The sequence below is a fragment of the Equus przewalskii genome, chromosome 4, assembly GCF_037783145.1.
Source record: "Equus przewalskii isolate Varuska chromosome 4, EquPr2, whole genome shotgun sequence".
Taxonomy (NCBI): Eukaryota; Metazoa; Chordata; class Mammalia; order Perissodactyla; family Equidae; genus Equus; species Equus przewalskii.
The window spans coordinates 48,823,943-48,846,464 of NC_091834.1; the positions used below are offsets into that span (position 1 = coordinate 48,823,943).

General features: G+C 34.7%; 1 protein-coding gene across 4 annotated transcripts in view; it reads right to left on the reverse strand.

Moving 5' to 3' along the window:
* The window catches only part of CRPPA (CDP-L-ribitol pyrophosphorylase A), a 283,050-nt gene that overhangs the window by 22,707 nt on the left and 237,821 nt on the right, over nt 1-22,522 (reverse strand). Inside the window, exon 10 of one of the 4 annotated variants that reach the window (XR_011539068.1) lies at nt 8,683-8,849. The exons of the other annotated variants lie outside the window; for them this stretch is intronic. The gene's annotated coding sequence lies outside the window, so the exon portion shown is untranslated. The remainder of the gene's footprint in view (nt 1-8,682; nt 8,850-22,522) is intronic. 4 annotated transcript variants of the gene reach the window in all.

Consider the following 22,522-nt stretch of genomic DNA (forward strand, 5'->3'; position numbering starts at 1 on the left):
AACAGACTAATCAATAAATATTAGTAATTGCAACTTAGAAAAAGTAATTTGACTCTACATTTGTAGGATATTCAAAGAGAAAAAATCACAAAAAACTACTATTGTGTTAAATCTTACTCATCTATAGTTTTATAGCGAATGCTATTGTAAGCATTCTTAATTCCAGTTTACTTTTGTTGACTAATAAAACAATAAAATATTATGTTAGTTTGGGTCAATATTTCAGTTAAACGAATAAGTTTATGCAATATTTGAGGCTGCCATACTCTTCAGTTACAGCTACAAACGAATCAGTTTTTCTGCTCTCAGGTGTTTTAAGGGAAAAAAATAGAGAAGTATTCTTACAAGTTTGTTAAAATTCATCTCAACTTCTTGCAAACAATACCAGTGACCAAGGATGTCATTTTCTCTTCTTTTCCCAAAGTGATACATACGACTTCAAGAAAGGAAATCTTTGGTCAGGGAAATCCAAAGTATGTTTACACAGGACGTCCTCCAGTCTGGGTTAGAGCTAATCCGTGACTTTCATGCAAGCGGTAAATCAGAGAAAAAAACGTTTCTAATCTAAAGAAGAGAAACCAGAAGACAAATAACAAAGCCAAAGGAATAACTTGGCAAGAAAGCTAGATTTGGGCGAGATTTAAGACATGGGAGTTCTTAGTAATAGAAAGAAAAAAATCAGTCAGTAGAGGAAAAGAAGATTCCAAATCAGTTTCCAAGTTGTAAGGAAGAAGGGAAAATTAGACCCAGATAACATAACACCTTAGCAGGATTCTGTAATGTACAGAATTAAGAAAAAGCCAAATATGTTGCATTTATAACAGATTATGATAATTAAAGAAATAAAGTTACTATGACTAGGGGTAAGATGAGTAAACGAGAAGGAAGGAGAAGAATATATCAATAGTAGGGAGTAATTCATAGATATCAGAAAATAATTATTTTTACTTCATGATTAAAGCAAAATATACAAATTATTTTCAGTCTTGTACTATGGTTATAAACAAGAAACACTGGTATATATTGCTTTAGTAATTGTAGCTAAGCCAGAAGAGCAAAAGCATAAAAGAAAAAGACTCAAAGTTTTAGCAATCCATTCAATTTTAATCAGTACTATCGAACATTATTTTTCAGGGAAAAATGACATTGATCCACCTTGTGACATCACACATTATGCTCCTCCTTTCTCTCTGCAATGTAACCTTATTGGCCTATTTTTAGCCTTTTGAGTTTAAGTTCTCTCTATCACAAGGCCTTCTTATACATTGCTTCCTCTCTCTAGAATGTCCTCTCTTCCATCTTAACTTTCCTTCAGATCTCTGCTTGGGTGGAAAAGTTGCTTTTCATTTTGATTCCTCTTTCTCAAGAAAGTCTGTCTTGACATCCCTGCCTAGGTCAAATACATCCGTCTTAGGCTCTCATTGTATTTTTGTCTAGCTCTTGCCTTTGTTCCAATTTTATATTTGCTCGCGTGATTCTCTCCTGGCCTGAAGCTTCATACTATGATACCAGATACCATGTTATCTTGTCTGCTTGTGCTCAGCATTGCATCCCAAGCATCTCTCATGATGTCCAAACCCGAGTAGGTCCCAGTACATATTTGTACAGAGAATTACATAATTTGAATGCATAAGTGTGTAAGGAACGAAGTTTAGTTTCTGGCACTATTCATTGATGCACTTATGCAATTCTTTCAGGAGGTAACTTTTCTTCTGTTCCTATTCTAAGTTTATATTTCATCTCCATCCCACCCTTTCCCATTCCTTCTTGATATACTATTCCAATGACCAAGAAGAACATTTCTGTTTCTGGGTTCCAACCATTCTGATATGTTGCCATTCCAACTCTCAAGACTTGGTCTTTCCTGGTTGATGACCTAGCTTCACATTAGACTTGGGACAAGAATATGAATGCACACAATTAAATAACTATTGAACTTCTTAAAAAGCTTTCCACATTCTACCTCAGATCATTTCAGATTCCATCCAAAGAATGCCTATCACACCTCCTGGAAAATAAGTTGTCCTGACTAAACTCTTCATAAGAATTAGGAGGAATAAAAATACTGAAGTCACTATAATGTTAAAAATAATAGATAAGCTGTGATTTTTTAGTTATTGGAAATAGACGATAATCTGTCTTGAAAACAAAAGAATTCATTATTTATGTTCATTGTTTGTGTTGTTAATGCACACTGGATATTTTGCAGGCAGGAGGAATTAAGAAAGAGTGAGAGAAAAGAGTCTCTTGAAAGACTCTCGAAAATCTTCAGTTAAATCACAGAGACCATCCCAAGCTGCACAGGTAGCTGAGAAATGACGTTGCTGTCTCAAATAAATTGGGTTTCTGAAATGAGGAGGAGATGAGCATCTAGTAGACTCTGTCTTGCATGTTTTATTTAATCTTTACAAGAGAATTAAACAGGTCAATAAAAAGAAAAATTCCAGGGCTGCAAATCCGTCCTTCTGTCCTCCACTGCCCATTCCCAAATTGAGGAATGGATTTCCAAAGGGCAACTGTCAACTTCCTAACACTGATCCCAGCCCTCATTCTGCCAAGTTGCAGTAATCAGGAAACTCCCTGGAATCTTCTTTCTTCCTTTTGTATACTGCTGAAGAACACATTTATTTATGGGACATACGTAATGAATCTCCGCATCTTATTTTTTAAATTAGGTCCAAACTGAATAACATCTGGAAGATATTCCCAGGAGTTTGGGATTTAAAGATGAAGGGGATCCCTATTTTCAGAATGGAATATATTTCCTGTTTTTGGTTCTTATAGGGCATTTTAGCAAATTTTCAGCGAAAAGACTTACATATTTACTTACTGGGACTTTACACTCTAAAATCTTTCTGGGTTAAGATTTTGCCTTCCGTTTACTTTGTTTCCAGTACAAGTTTTGATGACTGGGCCATGTTACTCCATTCACACAGTTACTAAATATCTATTGTATATATACATGCTACATAGGGGACCATGAGGTACACAGAAATGTGAAAACAGGTAGTTCCTATCATAAAGAGATTTATAATCTCTAAAGATTTTTTTATGGTGAAACACATACCAAAAAGTTAAAGAATAAAACAAGGGCTAACTCTGTAATATTCTCTGATAATGCCTCAAAGGCTGCTTAGGAAACAGGCAGAAAGTCAAGGAGATTAAAGCTTCTCATTCTATTCCTCAAGTAGATAAGACTCTGGTTTCATCTGTTGTATATAAAAAGGAATCTACTATACATAAAATTATTTTTGCAAAATGGATTTCATTGACAGAAACAATTTTTAAATACAAGATCATAACAGAAATGAGGAAATAAATAGTTAAGGAGTAACATACAGATAATGACATAAAGTCACTGGACCAATTCTATCTTAACAATGGTCACTGAAGCCTTCCAGGACTTGAGCTGGGAGTTCAGAAGTAGAGGGAGTAGAATAACCTAGCACCATAAAAAGGGGATGCTGCATAGACACTGGGGCCCTAAAACGCGCGCCATGTTCTCATGACTGTGAAGATAGCACCCTGACTAACAAAGGCAACAGAGGGCCCCACAGCAACAGGGTTGGATTATATTAGTTGTATAAGTTTGAAACTAGGATAGAGAACTTAGATCATATACTCAAGATAATACCCCCTGAAGATGCCTTATAAGATGATTTATGCAACAAAAGTAGTATTTTAAAAAGAATCACCTGGAAGAGAAATGATCAAAGAGGGAATGGAGCAGGGGTTCTCAACCTTAGCATTATTGTCACTTTGGGTTGGATAATTGTTATAGAGGGATGTCTTGTGCTTTGTATGATGTTTATCATCATCCATAGCCTCTACCCACTAAATGCCCATAGCACCACACTCTCAGTTGTGATAACTCAAAATGTCTCCAGATACTGCCAAATGTCTCTGGGGGCAAAATTACCTCTGGTTGAGAACCAATGGATTGGAGGTAGGGAGAGCAATTATTTTTAGATATAAAGTGAGGAAGACTTTGACTAAAGTGATGAGGACAAGATCTATACAGGGCTTACATACATAATGAAGAGAGAATATACAGAATTCTCTTATTGATTCAAATTTATAGTCTTTATAAGGGAAAAATACTACTCAAAAAAGGGAAATTAGAAAAGGAAGTATGTTTTAATGAGATGAGGGGACGTATGGAAAAAGAGATGTTGAGTGGATGATTTCTTCATATGAAACCTAAGTCTGCAGAGAATAATAATCAATAATTTCAAGAATCCGCTCTGAAGTTTTAACAGGTCAAAATAAAAACAGGAGTAAATGATACAGAATTGATCTGAGAATATGGGCAATCCTGGTATTTCTAAACTTGCTTTTGTGAATTATGATTGGAGCAGCCAGATCACATACAAATTTACCCCTTGTCAAAATATGAGAAATGTACCTAAAAACTTACCCCAAAAATTAAATTTAATCATAAAGCAAAGGTATCATGAAAAGTTCTATATTTAAGTGAATATTACATTGAATTTTTCTGAAAAGTAAAAATAATTTTGCAGTATGATCCTTTACTAATATACTTATTTTGGAGTCTGGGTTTTTATATTGTATTTCCCTAAAAATGGAACATACTATTAAAATAGTAAATAAATAATGCTAAGTGTCCTTGACCAAGATCTCAAAACCACTTTATTCCAATACACCTAAGCAAAGATGGAAGATGTTATGCCTTTTGACAATCACATTTTTATCATTACCGTTAGGTGCTCTTGGAAATGTTCATAGCAAAATGGAAAATCTGCAAAAGGAGATTTTAAACAGGCATAATTTCAAACGCACAGCCAGAAGGTTTTAATAAATCTAAACAAGTACAGTGTCTAGCAAAAGGTTAAAATACATCTCCACGAAGATCTATGTTTGGTCCTTGAACACTTTGTGGTTAGGTAAGACTTTATTATATAATTGATATATTGAGCTTTATGCCTTGTAATTATGTTAAGTGTTATTTGTGAAGGTTCCTTCAACTTATTTGGAATTTTGCTTCCTCAGCTGGCAGCAATTACAGATTCAAAGACCACCAGAAATAATTCTTCAGCCCCTTTCGGGATCCACAGGCTTGTTATGAGCACTTAAGCAAGCGTACAGGAACATTACACTCCAACAATAAACAGGGCCAGAGGGAAGGTTATTCTTTTGCACTAAAAAAAAATTTTCCGCTCATAAATGATTCAAAAGTCAAAAGAGAAATGATAATTCTACCAACATATGCAACTTTATCTGAAATCAGAGCCACTTTATTCATAATTTTGAACTTTGAAAGTAACAACTCACAAATTACTGACTACTTCTTGCCCAGTCAGTACATTCATCTAACAAAGCAATTTCCATATGAGCAACCACAAACATTTCTGGCTTCAGTTGTTAATCTTCCATGAAAAACTATTTCCATACTATTTTTAACTTGTATATGGCAATGATTATCTGTTTATCTCTGAAGCATGAAAACTCTTACAGTGCCCTTTCTAACGTATTTATGTACCATTTTCCCTTCCATGTCCTTGGCAGATGGAAGTATTCACATTTTCCTCCCAGGAACAAAAGTCGAGAAGCACATTGCTTTCTTTTCAACTGCCTCCTTTTTTGTTTCCCAAATTCTCAATAGCTGTTGGGCCTACTTCTCAATAGCTTTTCAATTTTACCTTCTTAGATAAAAAATGCAATTGTGTTATGCTTGAAATCAATTAATATGGAAGAGCAGATTAAATGGAAAATGAAATTCATAATTCATCTTGCCCAGCTACATATAAAATTAAGTATTAAATATTTTACCAAAAATTAGAAATTTATATTAAAAAAGCATAGAAATCCATTTGAGATATTTAAATATAGATCTGAACCAAGATTTCACACGTCTTTTATCAAGTGTTTCAAATTAACTCATTTAATGTACTTAAAGTAACCAAATGATATGAATATTATTTTATCTTAATAGATGAGGAAAACAAACATTAGAAACATTAAGTATCTCATCCAAGTTGACAGAGCAAATAAGTGATGGTCCTGAGTATTGAATCCAGTTTCATCTGAATTTCAAAAATAACATTTTTTCTATGATTCTATGTTCTATTCTTTCTGAAGTTCAAAAAGAACCCATTACCAGCTAGACTGAGTTCAAATATGTAGATCCTGAAACAGAGCTACAAATTAATGCAAACAATTGCTAAGCAACACATGGTCTTTATTCTTAAGGAACTCATAGTTTAGTGTTGGAGACAAACATTCTATTTCCATAGTGCCTTTCAGAGCTGTCTCCATTGCATCAAATATATAAAACATCAGTACTTCACAGAGGTTTCATGGAAGAAAGCAAGTATCATTGTTTACTGGGGTGGAGTAAGAGGAGGGTAGTGGGAAGAAATATCATATATATGTACATATGTGTGTATACATGTTTATCTAATGTATTATTATATATTAATATTAAGTTAATACTTATAATAAATATAATTAATATTATGTATTATTTTTATATTATATACAATGTTACTATAATCAATATAACTGTATTATATAATTATATTTTATATTCTTTGTAATATCAACATATGTTATTTTATATATATTTATCTTCCTACTACCCTTCCTCTTACTCTGCCCCAATAAGCAATGGATACCGACTTTCTTCCTGGAAACCTTCTCTGTGAAGTGCTGATGTTCCATGTATTCAATACACACACACACACACATATATTATATACACACATATATGTATATATCATATATGGTATACCTACACATTATATATATCTTAATATGCATAAATATATATCTTATTTTAAAATTTGTATCCAGATTATGATCTCTAAAAGTATTCCCTATATGTGAAAGTTCTGAGCTCTATAATTTGTGCCACGTTTAAATTCACTAAGATAATTTCTTGAATCACTATATCACAGAAGACAAGATTAAGATACTACCTCAGAAAGGAAAACTGAGATGTTCAACTCGAGATATCTATACTTCAACTTTTCGATGTGGTTAACCATGGGAAAGGAATGGAATGGATGGATGAAAAGAGACTTTTGCTCCTCAATATATATATTTCTGTATTTTTTAAAGTGTTTTATAAAATGCATGGGATCATGTATTTATTTATTTATTTTTTAAATTTTTATTCTTTTGAGGAAGATTAGCCTTGAGCTAACATCTGCCACCAATCCTCCTCTTTTTGCTGAGGAAGACTGGCCCTGAGCTAACATCCATGCCCATCTTCCTCTACTTTATATGTGGTATGCCTACCACAGCATGGCTTGCCAAGTGGTGCCATGTCCACACCCGGGATCCGAACTAGCAAACCCCAGGCCACCAAAGCAGAATGTGCCAACTTAACCACTGCACCACAAGGCCAGCCCCTTTATTTTTTTTAATGATAACAATACCAGAGACATACGGAATTCAAAATTAACTACCCAAAGGAGAATTGAATGTTACAGACAGCTCACAAAATTTCCTTTTATCAGGATATGATTAAGAACACTATATACTATTTAAATTTAATTTTCAATCATCTTATTTCTACCAAAGGTTTAATTTTCCCTTCAACTTCAACTGACACTATACTCGAGATTTTCATTAGAGGATGAATTGCTTTGGTGGTTCTATTTTTTTTCTGTAAGCATTTCATACAGAAAAATAACTTGAGAATAAACCTAATGAATAATTCTGAGGCAGATTTAAAGATAGCTGTGACCTTTGCTTTTTCATTACCATATTGTATGCAGTACACAAACAACACATGATGAATTGTAATAGTGAATGCTTGCAATTATAATCTTGCAAAAAATATGAGCATTTAATGCTGATTAAACTAGTAATGCTCTACTAAAACTGTAGGAAAATATCCTGTAGAAAAAATATTTTACAACATAAGCTTTATTCATTTCTGAAGTGACAAAAAATGGATAATGTAAATATTAAGACGATAAAACATGCTGTAAAAATACGCAAAGTTAATAGAACATAAACTATGCCAGCTATTCTTATATATCTGGCATATTTCTCTAACTGAACTCTTTATAGCTGAAGATATTTATGTGAAAACAAGATCATCAGTTCTATAAAATGTCTGTTGTTTATTAACCACCTATAATAATAACCTTTCAGATAGGACAAATCTTCTACAGCTTAAATATCCATAATTTCTCAAGAAAATGACTTGGCTATGCAAGGATAGAACTGGCAAAAGTACTCTGTCTTGAGATGAGGGGGAAAGTTGAAAGCATCCTTGTGTAGAGCCTGAGAAATATAGAAAATAAATGTGAAGTACCTTCAAAAACTATTAACCAAGAATGCTTTAGAATCATTCAAGCATTTTTACGGGATCCTCAGAGGGTATCCACACTATACTGTGAATCTGCACTGACCTGGGTTAGCCTGTGATTCATGTTTTATCTTCCATCAGTGAGGTGTGCAAGCTTATTAGAACTGCAGTCCTGCACAAGCCCCAAACATAAACACAAGGGAAAATGTAACTTGATGATCCTAACATACTTTTCTCATTATATCAAGGTGTCTGCATATCATGAAATCATTTTTAAAAACAAAGAGTAGATTTTTCTTTAAAATTATGTTGTACTTGGACGAATGGTAGAGAGTGAGAATCATTAGTTAAAATATCTAGCAAACATTTTAAAGAACCTATTTAATCTATGAGTAGCTTACTTCATTTGAGAAGGCCATGAAGCTTTACTTGAGGAAGAGGCAGTGTGCAGTGCTGGAAAGACCATAAGGAGGAGGGAACAGGCAGTCTAGCCAAAGACCAGCGACATAAGAACATTGTAACCTTCGGTATCTCATTAAGCTTCTCCAATTCTCATTTTCTTTTTCGTCTGCAAAATAGAGATGACAAAACCTGACACGTTCCCCTCGAACCTGTTCTATCCACACCAGAACTTTTCTACAGTTTAAATGTGAGTTTTGAGAAAGTCCTGATCAAATACAACATTTTATGAAGTTAATTCTCATATGTATTTTATCACTGATTATACTACTGGGGAAAAAAATTAAATTGAAAAGCCTTTATATCACAAGTTTTTTCTGAGTAAATTGTATTCATAATAAAAATAGTTTAAAATAGAAATGTGATATAGGAATCTGACGCTTTTTTTTTCTCTTGAAACTAGACTATACTTGCCTTCAGACCCCTGGTACCCAGCATACACTAGACAATTAACAAAAATTGATGAATAATGGAAGAAAGAAAAACAAAATGCATCTCTTGTGTTACCCAGACTAAAGTCTGCTATGTTGCTTAAGAATTAATATAACTTAAATATTTCCAACTTAAATATGTTGCTTAATTTTCTATTTTGGAATTCTAAGACTAACCCTCTACAGCTGCATTGTCTTTCCAGAGCAGAAAACCTGATACAAAATGCAGAGAAGTGCCACAGTTAACACACTCACACTCTGGTTAGTCATACTTCCCAGAAACATAATTAAATATAAGATTACTCTTATTTTGCCAACATTAAAATTCTTTGTTAAAAAAAAGTCAAGTAGAATTATTGTTCTTGATAAAGTATATATCTAAAGGAATACTATATAAGCTAGAGCTAAAAACTGGAAAGGTAAGTAGAATATTTATGTTAGTCATCAGTTTACTGTTATATGACTGATTTTTAAGAAGTATTATGTTGTACACTTTATTCATATAAGTTACTATGTAGAGACATGGAGAAATAAACTATAAAGTTGAATTGCCTCAGCTGAAGAACCAGGGAAAAGAGGCAGCAATGAAACTTTCCCTGTCTGGCCCACCGTCCACCCACAGAAACCCCCAAGGCCATCTGTCACATCTTTCTGTAGAGCGTAGTTTGAAAACCACAGCCTTATATAATCCTTTTTATCTCAATCTTGTAAGAACACCCTTTCTAATTCACAGGGAAACTTTCAAAAGGTTTGAATATTTCCCAGCATCCCCTGTATACCTGTTTCAATAATCCAGGACACATTTATTTATAAATTTCTGCCATTTTTAACAAACAGAATGGTTTTTAACATTTGAGAGTCATAAACTGCTGAGAACTATTCATTCATTTTCTAAACAACTATTTTCGGAGCACCTAGTGTGCCTCAGGCACTAAAGACAGGTGTGAAGCATTTCACATGACAAATGAGCCAATGCACATTTTGCACATTAATGCCTAAAACTGGTCAACAGACCTCAGGTTAAGAAACTTTCCTTAGTTGGTTTTCTCCACTTGGTCTAATTAGCAATCTGTTTCCTGCATCTTCTTCCTTCTATGTAAATTGGGATCTTACATCAGGGGTCAGCAAACTATGACTCTCAGAATAAATCAAGGCTACATCTTGTTTCTGCAATTAATGTACCATTGAAAGGCAACCATCCATTCATTTACTATTTGTCTACGACTGCTTGCGCACCACAGCAGTAGGGTTGAGTACCCAAAAAGCCCCTATGTCTTCTTTCACCTTTTATAAGAAAAAGAAAATTATTTTATAACAATTTATAAAAAAATATTTTGACACCTAGGCTTTAATTATACAATTTCTTAAATATTTAATCAACAGTTGACACCCGAATTTTATGCAGAACACCAAGAACCAACGTTTTAATATTTTTCTTCTCTAATTTATGTAAATGAGTTGAGAAAATAGACCCTAAATGAGCTAACAGCTGTACAGAACTTTTGACTTAGTTTTCCACAAAGACTAACAAATCTAAAATATTAAACACAAGAGATTTAAGTGAGCTATGTAAATATGAATATTAAAACATTTCATCTTAAAGGGCATACCAAGAAGGTATCATATATATTCTATCCTTCACTATAATTCTTGTCCTTCCCAGACTAGTAATTATCAGAGTGTTAGCAAGATTATTTATTTAACTACATTTGCAACTGCTTCATAAGAAAAATGTTAGTGAAGCAGTTATATGAGTAATTTTAGGCAAGTGTGGATCTTCAAACGAGTAGGAAATATGCAGGTACTCATCTAGCAAGCCCAAACATTCAACTTGTATATTAATTTAAATACAGGACCACACTTAATGTGAAAAGGTTTCTAATTTCAAGAATGAAGTTCTGTATTGTATTAAAGAGCTTATATAGGAAGAGAAAGACTTTATGTACTGAGATGCTTGGTAACTTAATATAAATGCTGACAAAATTGTTGGATTTTGAGCTAGTCATGCACAAACAATTGTTCCAAAATAGTTCCCATTTCTTAAAGAAATGTAAAATCTGTGATAAGAGTTTTCCTAGGTTTGTATTCACAGACTAATATTTTAAATTTCTTTGGCTACCTTCCTAGCCCACTGAAAATGTAACATCTACATTTTAAGTATAGACTTATAATAAATCTCCTCTTGAGAATAATGCTTAATTCAAAATTCTATCCTGTGTTAAATTCCTATGAAGTTTTAAGCATTTTTAGATTTTAGCACATTAATGCATTATAAAATCACCAGAACAAACAGTAATGAATCTCAACCATAGTTCACCTATAACTTTGTTTCTTCAAGCTCAAATAAGGATTGCAATAAGATTTCATCAAGATGATCTAAAGATGAATAATAAATAGCTGAAATACATTAAGAAAAAAATTATGGTAAATATTTGTAACAGGGTAGACTTGGCAGTCTTATACTCTATTTGAAGCTCATGGTGGAAAAATAATGTTGGAAAAAAGATATTCTTTATTTTGTAATTGGCTGAGTTGATGAGTACAAAGCACTGAGAATAGTGCATGGCATATGGTAAGCAGTATGCAAAGTCCCCATCATGACCATTACCATCACTACCATCACCATCATTCCACCTTAGAAATACAACAACACAAACAAAAACACTCGTCTATAGACAATTTTATTCTCTAGTAGTGAATCACTTGAAAGTAAAAGTGAATGAGATGCATGCTTATGAGTATTTAGAAGGTGAAAATTTCCTGTATTTAGGAAAGACTTTGTCATAAGACACTCAGGGAATTAAAAACTCCTCTTACACAACAATTTTGAGACTAAAGTCAGTGGAAATACAAGGCCAGAAGTGTAGTAGAGAAACCCATGGACATGTATGAGATCCATTTAAGCTAGGGGTAAATAGGATGGTAAGCGTTTGTCCATAAAAACAAGTTCATGACCACCTAAGGTGAAGTACAAATAAGGTTACTGAATGTGACACTGCCACTTGCCTCCAAAAGGAATCCTTGAACACTGAACATTTAATTCTGGTTGAAGTATAAGTCTATTTATCTCATATAGGGGAATGACTAGCTATGGTTTCTGTAGTCATGTGCAAAGCACTAGTGTACCTACTGAGGGGGATCAGAATTGGCCACCCCGAAGTGTCTCTTTGTCTTGCCTTGATTACTGTTAAGAACTAAAAGCCCTGAAAGAAACTTTGACTTTCCCCCTAACTACCTAAAAGAAATTTAAGATAAAGGCCATCCCCTTGCTTTTCTTTTTCCATGTGAATTGCCTTCCTCCGCTTCGAAATCCCAAACCACTACCCCCCACATCCTCCTTTGTCTTTAGCTAAAGATGGTATTTAAGATAAGAGCCCCCAACATTTTGACAAGTTTCTCAGTTTTCCTGAGTGTCTCCCATGTATACATGTTATAAAGCTTTCTTTGATTTTGTCCTGTTAGTCTGTCTCATGTGAATTTAATTCATAGCCCAGCCAGAAGGACCCAGAGGGTAGAGGATATGTCTTCCTCCCCTATACTACCATCATTCTCTCTTAATAGTAGCACAACACAGTGACAATAGTATGGGAAATGGAATCAAGAGATGTGGTCAGACATTTTAGCTGAGGCATGTAGGACAGTTTTCAGAAATGACATTACTAAAGGGACCACCTAGGAAACTACTGGGGTAGCTCCTACCAAGAAGCGAGCAGCACCTGAGTTATAGTGGTCACAGTAGGAACAAAAACAAGGAAATGGGAAATGCCAGAAAGATGGAAGAATTTGAATTTAGAATTAGAAAGAGAGCATTTAGTTACTGGCTCTAGGGCACCAAGAAATAATCAGGGGTGATTCTTGAAGGTCATCAGATAACTAGAACAACAGTGGCTCCCCTAATAAACAGAAGAGTCAGGAGAATACAATGTTTCAGATTCCCTATGTATAAAATTGGGATGAAAACTACCTCATGGCTATAACATGGCAATTAAAGAGATAAAGCATGAAGTCTAAGCACTGTAACATGGAAAATCAGGCCCTCAATACGCTGGCCAATACTGTCTAAATGGAACTGATGGTCCTTGGGAAACGTAATCATGGTAATATTTGCAATCAAGGGGAAACTAACTCGTGTAGCTGATTTATGGTCTCATATAGTAAACTTTACATACAATTTGTTCAATAGATAAATGTCACAGAATTAACATACAATATATATATAATTGTGTGAAATAAGTAAAGCTTTTGAACCTCATCCAAGTTTTCCACAAAACTATTATGATTTTGAACTCATAAAATAAATGATGTCATGCACAATTTTTACTAGAGTTACTGATGCGGGGTCGGTGAGCCGAGGAGTCGAAAGAAAGATTTCTTAGACTCTCAAGATCTGGCAGTAGTGCTCTTTTATTTAGAGAATAGTGTGGAATAGCATGGGGACAGGACCCATGGGCAGTCAGAGCTTCTGCTGCCGCTGCTTCTGCTGCCCCCGCTGGCATGGGGACAGAGCCCATGGGCAGGCAGAGCTCCTGCTGCTGCCCCGAGTTGAGGGTTAGGGCTAAATTTAAGGCATAGGTATGTGAGTTATCTCTTTACAAGACAAAGAATATGTAAAAAAGTTAAAATGGTAGATAAGAATCAAACCGGATTGAGTAAATGGCAGAAGTCACCGCTTGAATTTTATCCTCGGCTAAAGACAAAGGAGGATTTGTGGGGGGGAGGGTCAGTTACATGAGGTTGCCAGACAGTAACCAACTTAAGTTCTTGCCTCTGGCATTGACCAAGAGCCTCTAGAGATAAGACCATCCCCCCCTCTTCCTGGCACAGAGAGGGAGGCATCTTCACAGATAGAGGTTTCCCTTAGAAATGTAAATGTTTCCCAACAAAGGGGCAAACAAATTCCACTCCTTGGAGCCTGAATCTCATCTGTAGTTTTAAAACTAACCAGCCTAAAAATCCTCATCATAAGCCATTTTAAAATTAAGCAGCCTAAAAATCCTCATCAGTTACCACAAATGCTTTTAAAACAGGGTAGTGACAAACAAAAATGGCAAGCAATAGGATATATTGCAGTATATGAGGAAGACATTTGGTGTAAACCTAATTCGGCCTGACTTTGTTTTCCCAAAAGGGCCTGCCTGTGGCCGTTGAGCACGCATTGTATATCTGCTTTAAAATATTCACTATGGCAAGAACAAATGGCCTTAAGATAAAGGTGCAACTTCTCCCCACACTGGCATTTCCTTAAGGATAAACATGTTTCCTTAGGCTAGGAACTGATTGCTGTGTTCACCTTTGACCACCCAGCTCACCTGTGACCACCCAGCTCGAAACAGCAGACCTGCCACCCTGCTGTGTTCACTGAGACAGCAGACCTACCTGCTGTTTCCATCAATCGCTGTGCCGACAGAGCAGTCTCGCGACTATTGTAAAAGGGACATTTCAATCCTATGTGAAACATCCTCTCTGGGGGTATATAACCACTCTGTGCACCCCACTTCTTCGGTGCCCTTTCTTCCTTCGGGAAGAAAGGCCCCAGGCCATGGTCCTCAGATTTTAGCTCAGAATAAACTCTCCCAAATTTTCATTTATAGATTGGTTATGGATTATTTTCATCGACACTAGTTATAATCAAATGGGAAATAATGATAATAGTAATAAAGTTATGCAATTAAAGATAAAAGAATTCTCTCTAAAATCCCTCAGCAATACCATAAAAACCTTTCTAAACCTCTGTGGTTCTCTACCTGCAAAATTTAAAGAAGGAAATAAAGGAACTAATTGGGAATTTTATGGAGTGTAAAGGTACGATATCTCCTTGCCCATCTCCAAGCCATAAGCCCTGATTCCTCATTTCCCTGTGGGTAAATTTCTGTTTGAAGGCGTTTTCCAAATAACGTGAAATGTATTGTATATTCTGTGACAAAAGGGCTTCATGCTCAACTACGGGTGGGATGTTGGGTTCAACAGGCTTTTTTACTGCCTGAGTACCCAGAGTCTTTCATAAGTCAACATAAGTTGTGAATCTCCACAAGTGGAATACAGTATACATCATTTTGCAAATAAATTTGACCATATAGTCATTCACTTCTTGGGGGGGAAGAAAACAACACGTTGTGAATCTATGCCTTAGGGTATTTCACATGAGTTTCCAATATATTATGTCATTTGAGCCTCACAACAACCAGGGGAGGAAGGCAGGGCAGATAAGGATCCAAATAGTGATAAGGAAATTTAAATTCAAAGAGATGATACGAGCAGCAAATAGTAAGATTTACCTTTAGATGTTCTGAATCTCAATTTAGCAATATAATTTAACTAAATGAGACAAAGTTTCTGATCTCAAGAATACCACCTATAAATGGGAGAAACTAACGTCTCTTCCAAATATAACATTTTACTCCATTCTATAAAATAGCTACAGTACAGTTACTAGCTAACTTTGAAATTCTTAAGTTATTTGGAAATACACTTTGTAAATTAAGCCTAAATGTGGTGGCATTCAACTTTATTAAAGCATGTGCCAAGTCAAGTATTTGATATCCCAGTAACTTTCTGTGACATCCACATTCAGTTTTCTTGGTAGAGACTGACTGCATGGTGGCTAGGAGATGGAGGAAGGCATCATAAAGCCTTTCAAGGACAAGTAACATTTCTGAAAGGACAATTAGCTGCCAGTTCTTCAATGACAACCTGAATTACAGGCTCTTTAAACTTCTTGAAAAATTATTAACTGCACATTCGCTTTAGGAGTCAAAATGCATTTTGCACATGCCTTGTTTTAAATTGTAAAAACATATATAGTCACTTATTCAACACCTTGTGTGAGAGACTTGGCCCCAACATCAAAAATTTCATCATTATGTTATTTGCAACCAGAGCAAATGATTCATATTTTGTTAAAACATACACCCCCACAGATACGCACACTCCATTATAAATTTTAGGAACTTCAAGAATATTCAAAGGATTAGGGAAATCTCTTCACCAAGATCATGACATGCAGAATATGATTCCCTAGACTTTAGGTACTTTCTTGTACTGCTGATATCCAAATAATCTGGGTGTGAATATACTTATAATCCTGTTAATATATTTAAAATAAATGTATCTCCCTTTTGGAATCCCTGAACTACATTGCTAAACTTAATTTTGGTTTACTTGATTAAAAATTGTTATTTAATCTGCTGGAATTTTTTACAAAAATCTATAGCACCCTAAAGCTTTTATTTAAAGTTACACTCATACCTACTCTAAACAACAAATCGTGTTTTAAAATTATGAGATTAAACTCTAACAATTTTGACATTCCATTTTACAACTCCTTGTATTGTTAATATACAATATTTTGTTTAATATTTTGTTTAATATACAATATTTGTTTAACAATAACTTGTAAACGATCCTTACCACCATTGAATGTTGATGTATTAGTTTTCTATTTGCTGCCATAATAAATCACCACAAATTTTGTGGTTTAAAACAACACAAATTTATTATCTTATAGTTCTGTAGATCAGAAGACTGACACAGGTCTTATTGGGTTAAAGGCTCTGGGGGAGAATCCATTTCCTTGTCTTTTACAGCTTTCTACATGTTACCCACATTTTTTAGTTCATGGCCCCTTTCTGTCGTCAAAGCTAGCAACAGCTGGTCAAGTCTTTCTCACTGCATCTCACTCTGACTCTTCTGCCTCCCTCTTGAACTTTTAAAGACCCTTGTGATTTACACTGGGCCCACCCAGGTTATTCAGGATAACTTCCTCCATTTTAGAGAGATGCAGCTAATTGGCAAGCTTATTTGCATCTGCAACTGTAATTCCCCTTTGCCATGTAAGGTAACATACAAGTTTCAGGAATTAGGACCTGGACATTTTTGAGGGGTACTATTCCGCCTACTAGAGTTGGCCACAAGCTTATACTTTATATGCTGTCAATCAGTATCTGTGTTTAGCATCAAAGGCATTTCTAGTTAAAGAATGTTTACTAGATAAAGGCTTCAAATAATATGTAAAATAGTAAACGGCTTATTTATAGAAAACTAAGGACAAAAGCCTAAGCAACTTAGTAAGATCTTGAGCATAACTTACCATTTCAGAAATTTTAAAAGAACCCAGTGAACTTTACGATCATCAAATTTGAAATGATAAAACTAGGATGATATCACAAATCATGCCCAACCTCTCTTATAAAGAAGCAACTCGCTGGCTTCCGAAAAGCATTTGACTGAGGGAGGCCACATGCTTCGCATCTATCTCCTTTATAAACTCCCAAGGATTCACCTTTTAAATTAAACCTTCTATCAGTAGCCTGATATAAATATATGTGGTTACAACACCCACTTTAACTCCCTAACCACCCATGCCCACATTCTTCTGTGCCTGTCTCTGCCAGGCATGGTTTTCACACAACTGACATCACTTTTGTAGTAGTGGCTTAATTATCTGTCTTTAAAAATTAATCAAGTAATAAAATTTCCCATTTGAGAAAAAATTTTATTTTTTCCTACCTAAACCAAGTTAAAACTCTAAGCTCTTTGATGGTCGGAACATGTCTGCCTTATTTCGGTGCATTTACATAGTAAAAACCCCAGCACATAGTACAGATCCAAAAACTAATTGTTCAAAGAATGAATAAAGGCATATTAACAACATCTCAAGGCCTCTACCATTTTTGTCCTTACTTTCCTAACAAAATTTCCTACGGCTCTCATTATATGAATTTTGCTTTAGGTAAAATTCAACACACTCAGTTGTACTTTACAAATAATTACTGAGTACCAACTATGTGCCAGGCTCATCATATCCTTTATTAATACAATGGTGATTTAGTTCCTGCCCTCATTCATATTAACTATGGTCTTTCAGTTTTTTGATCTTAGTGTATCTGATGTTGATATCCATTCCATGAAGCATTTCTCAATCACTTCAAGCAGAAATGATCTGTCTCTTCTGGTCCTTCATATTGTCTATTCCACTCACCATGCACACTGCCTCATATGGTGATTATTTGTATACACATCGTATCTTCCCCAGTGCAATTTCTTCTCTTTTTTGGTTTTTTTTTTTTTTTGGCTGGGAAAGATTTGCCCTAAGCAAATTACAGCTAAGCTCTACCTACATCTATATAATTATTTAGTCTGTTGCCTATCTTCCTCATATTTTTTTTTCTTTTTGCCTTTCTTTTTTCCTCCCCAAAGCCCCAGCACATAGTTGTATGATCTAGCCTTAAGTCCTTCCAGTTCTTCTATGTGAGCCACCACCACAGCATGGCTACTGATAGAGAAGTGGGTGGTTCCATACCCAGGAACCCAACCCAGGCAGCCAAAGCAGAGCGTGTGGAACTTTAACCACTAGGCCATCAGGGCTGCCTCCCCAGTGTAATTTCTTATATAGCCCCTTATAAGTTATTATGCACACATACACACACAGTGCTTTCAGCATAGGTGGACATAACAGGTTTTTTCTCTTAAGAATACAACCTACACAAAAATTAGGAAGGATATGTTTTCTGCTCTGAAACTCTAATTCTCATTTTCCCTGAATGTAATTCTCTTTTCTTTATCAACAGTGAAATAATTATGAATCTTGGCCAAAGATATTATACAGTAATTATTATCTTGCACATAAATAATATCTGTTTCAATCATCACTGTAGCCTAAAGAAGTTACAACGCACAAAGTTCTCCTCCCAGGACTGACCATTACAATCTTTTTCTTTCCTAATGATGTCTTAGCAATGACAGACATGTGGAGCAAACATTATGCTACCAATAGATTAACTCTATCAACTTTTCCATCACAAGGGAAGTGAGGCAAAGGCAGTACAAAATAGAGAGTTTTAAACAGAATTCAAAGTAAACTGCAAGATATATATCTTATATGCAAACTATAAGTTTTTCTGTAAAGTGTACAGAGGTGTTTTCTATAATCTTTTATGGTATGAATACAAAAGCAGCACAACAATTTTGTATGTGCGTGATAGTGAGGGATGTCCCTTCATAGAGTATGTTTGAGTTTAAAAAAGTTAGATGACCATAGATGTGTGGCCCAAATTCAGCAGACAGTGCCCAAGAGAATGTGCCTAGTTGGCAAGTGAATGAGGACTTCTTGTAGAAATCATCAGCTCTTATTTCTAACTCTTTTCAATAAGTAACAATGTCGTCTCAGGAGAGGGTACTGATGTAAGTCTGTGGAGTAGGGACAAGTTGGTTTTTTTTCTTGCCAACTAATATTTTAAAAATGCTCTTCAAGGCCTTCTTAAATAAACAAATCTGCCAAATACAATAAAAACTAGTTGATATGCTATAGTGAAACAAGTGGATAAGCAATAAACTATATCTGAAATGTTTCACTTTACCCACAGGAGAAAACAATTTCAAATGGTAAACAAAAATAAAATAAAATTCTCTCTAAGTTTTTGAAATATCTTAATATACCCTTTAGACTTGAAACAATTTGTAATCAGAAAAATGAATATTGTTTGTTAAGGATCAGGAAAGCCTCAAATTTAATTTTAAAGTTAACTATTTCCAAGTTTGAAAATTTCTTCCATTTTATTTCATTTATACTTAATCTTCAGAAAGGAAGAAAACACTTTAACCTCTAAGCAGAATTTTGGAAGAGTCATTATAATTGTGATATCATTACTGTAGACAAAGGAAAATCAATAGCAGACTCAAATCATAACTTCATATAGTCACAATGAAACCAGATTTTAGAAGAACAAACATGGAATTAAAAATAATTGGGTCTACATATGGTTTGTTTCACCAAGCCACCAAGAACCAAGTCATTGGTGATTTGGAGGAAACTGAATTGACTTGGATTCACCTGGGACGGATCCCAGGAATGTCTATTTTTAAATGCTTTCCAGAGAAGCTATGAGTGGCGAGGTTTGGCTCTTCCTGGTCAAGGTCACACATAATGTAAAGGACTTAAATGGTGAAGAAGTTGAAACATTTGCATTCTATCCTGCCACAGCACGGAAAGACAGACCTAGTCTATGACAGTATTACAAAATGCAATATCTAAAACAGCACTTTGCAGGAAATGCACAGGAAACATGCAAATGTCCTCTTCTTGTCATTGCCCGCGATTTCTCATTAAGGTCTTAGAAACTGTGATAATAAACATCACATCACTATAGGTACAGGTAGTGTGTTCAGTATTGAGGAAATCAAGGCCCTTATCTAGTATTCTCCATTTCTTCAAAGTTTAGCATTCAAGCATAACAACATTTATATTTAAAAAGATAATACATGGTATCCCTATACACTAAAATAGTTCCTAAGGATACCAGCAAATTGATCCATAAAAATTACAGCTAAGCTCTAACTACATCTATATAATTATTTAGCCTTCTAAATAGAAACATTAAGTATTAATAGATGCTCATTGTACCTCATTGGGACATTCTACATACAGTAAAACTGGTACTCTCTATTTGAGAGAGTGTTTTGTGCTGTAATTACATAAAATCTTTTACTCTTCTATTTGAATATTTTATCTAAATAAGCAAAAAGACTTTTTTAATGACAGCAGATTTATCAAAAAATCCTGTACTACACAATTTCAATGAAATATTTAGGAAACTAGGATTACTTAACAGAAAACTATTAAACTATTAAAACTATTTTCCCTCAGTTTAGGATAATCAGCAACTTACTTTTTACTTTAGAATTTTAAAAATTTATTTTAACTATTAAAACAACAACCTCTCTGTCTTATTAAGGAGGATATTATTAAGATTAATAGCTATTCAGTGGAGGATGTTGAAGTGATTCTGGTGATTAATCACCATTGTTGAGGATGCTAAATGTTTTCAACCTGAATGAAGCCCTTGACACACTCTGGAAGTATGAATCACACCCCCCCACCACCACCTCCCCCCCAGGAAGATTAGCCCTGAGCTGAAATCTCTTGCCAATTTTCCTCTTTTTTTGCTTGAGGAAGATTAGCCTTGAGCTAACATCTGTGCCAATCTTCCTCTATTTTATATGTGGGTCACCACCACAGCATGGCTGACAAGTGGTCTGGGTCCATGCCCAGGATCCAAATCTGCAAACCTGGGCTGCGGAAGAAGAGCATGCTGAACTTAACCACCAGGCCACAGGGCCAGCCCCTGAACCAAGGCTTTTTAAGGACTCTTTCCATCTCACATTAAAAATCTTGTATAGAAAAGGAAGTGCATTCTATTCCGCCATTTTTAGAGTTAAAAGAACACCACCAGCACAAAAGAGAAAAACTATGAGTAAGAGTAAAGGCTGTCAGTCAGCATTATTTTCTGAGTGAGCACCATGTGCTGTAAGGAAATGCCGAGAGTGCCATCTTCCAGTCACTAATAAAAAACAATCAAGAAATAGTTGCTTTCTTAGAACTGTTAAAAACACCCAGCAGTACAGAAATGGTACAGTAAGACAATGTAAGTGAGGTGGGTTTTGTATCTCTTAATGCCTGGATGAGCCAAATATAGTAAATCATATATTTGTTAATTTGTTGTCTCTTCCAAAGCAGGGAATATTTTGGTTCATAACAAATATTAGAAAAAGGAACTTCAAAAAACCTGAAACCATTGCCTGAAACCATTAACTTAAACCCATTAAAACCCAACTTGGGAGTGCTCAGTTTCCTTTTTCTTTGCTTAATAACCTACACATATTTCAGATAGATTTTTGAAGGAATATATAAAAAATCATATTTTAAAATATATAGTTTTTTACATATTTAAATGTATATATAGACACACATACCTAATACAGTAGGTGCACAGGAAAAATAGCCAGCATTTTGACCTGCAAGAGTTTAATTTTTATTTCTGCAGCAATACTATTACTAACTCAAAAAATCCTGTTATACATAAAGTTTTCTTCAAAATATCTGCAGAAATACTATCTTAAATGAATTTTTAGTTTCTAACTAACATATGCTTTTTAGGAAGTTCAATGCATTTTTAGAAAGAAACAAAACCAATATTGTGTGTCAGCACAAAGTCTACTCTGTATATATTATGGTGCATTTAATTGTGATTGCCTCAATTATCAAAATAATCGACATTTTGGATTTTACATATTTAGAATTCCAGCTTTTAGGGCAAAGGAGTACTTTGCTGGTAGCTTGTCTGACTTTTATTTATGTTTAGCTTTAAGAAAAATGAACAATGCAAATTTGGGGTTATTCAATAGAGTAAGAATTAAAGATCTATTAGCCTATCAGAAAGATTCATTGATAATTTCCTCTTGTAATTTCTTTATATATAAATTACTTGTGAGGCATTTAAACTATTATTTATAATATCAGTATAAGTCAGGGGTTAGCAAACTACCATCAGTGAGTCAAATCTTGCTCTGTGGCCTA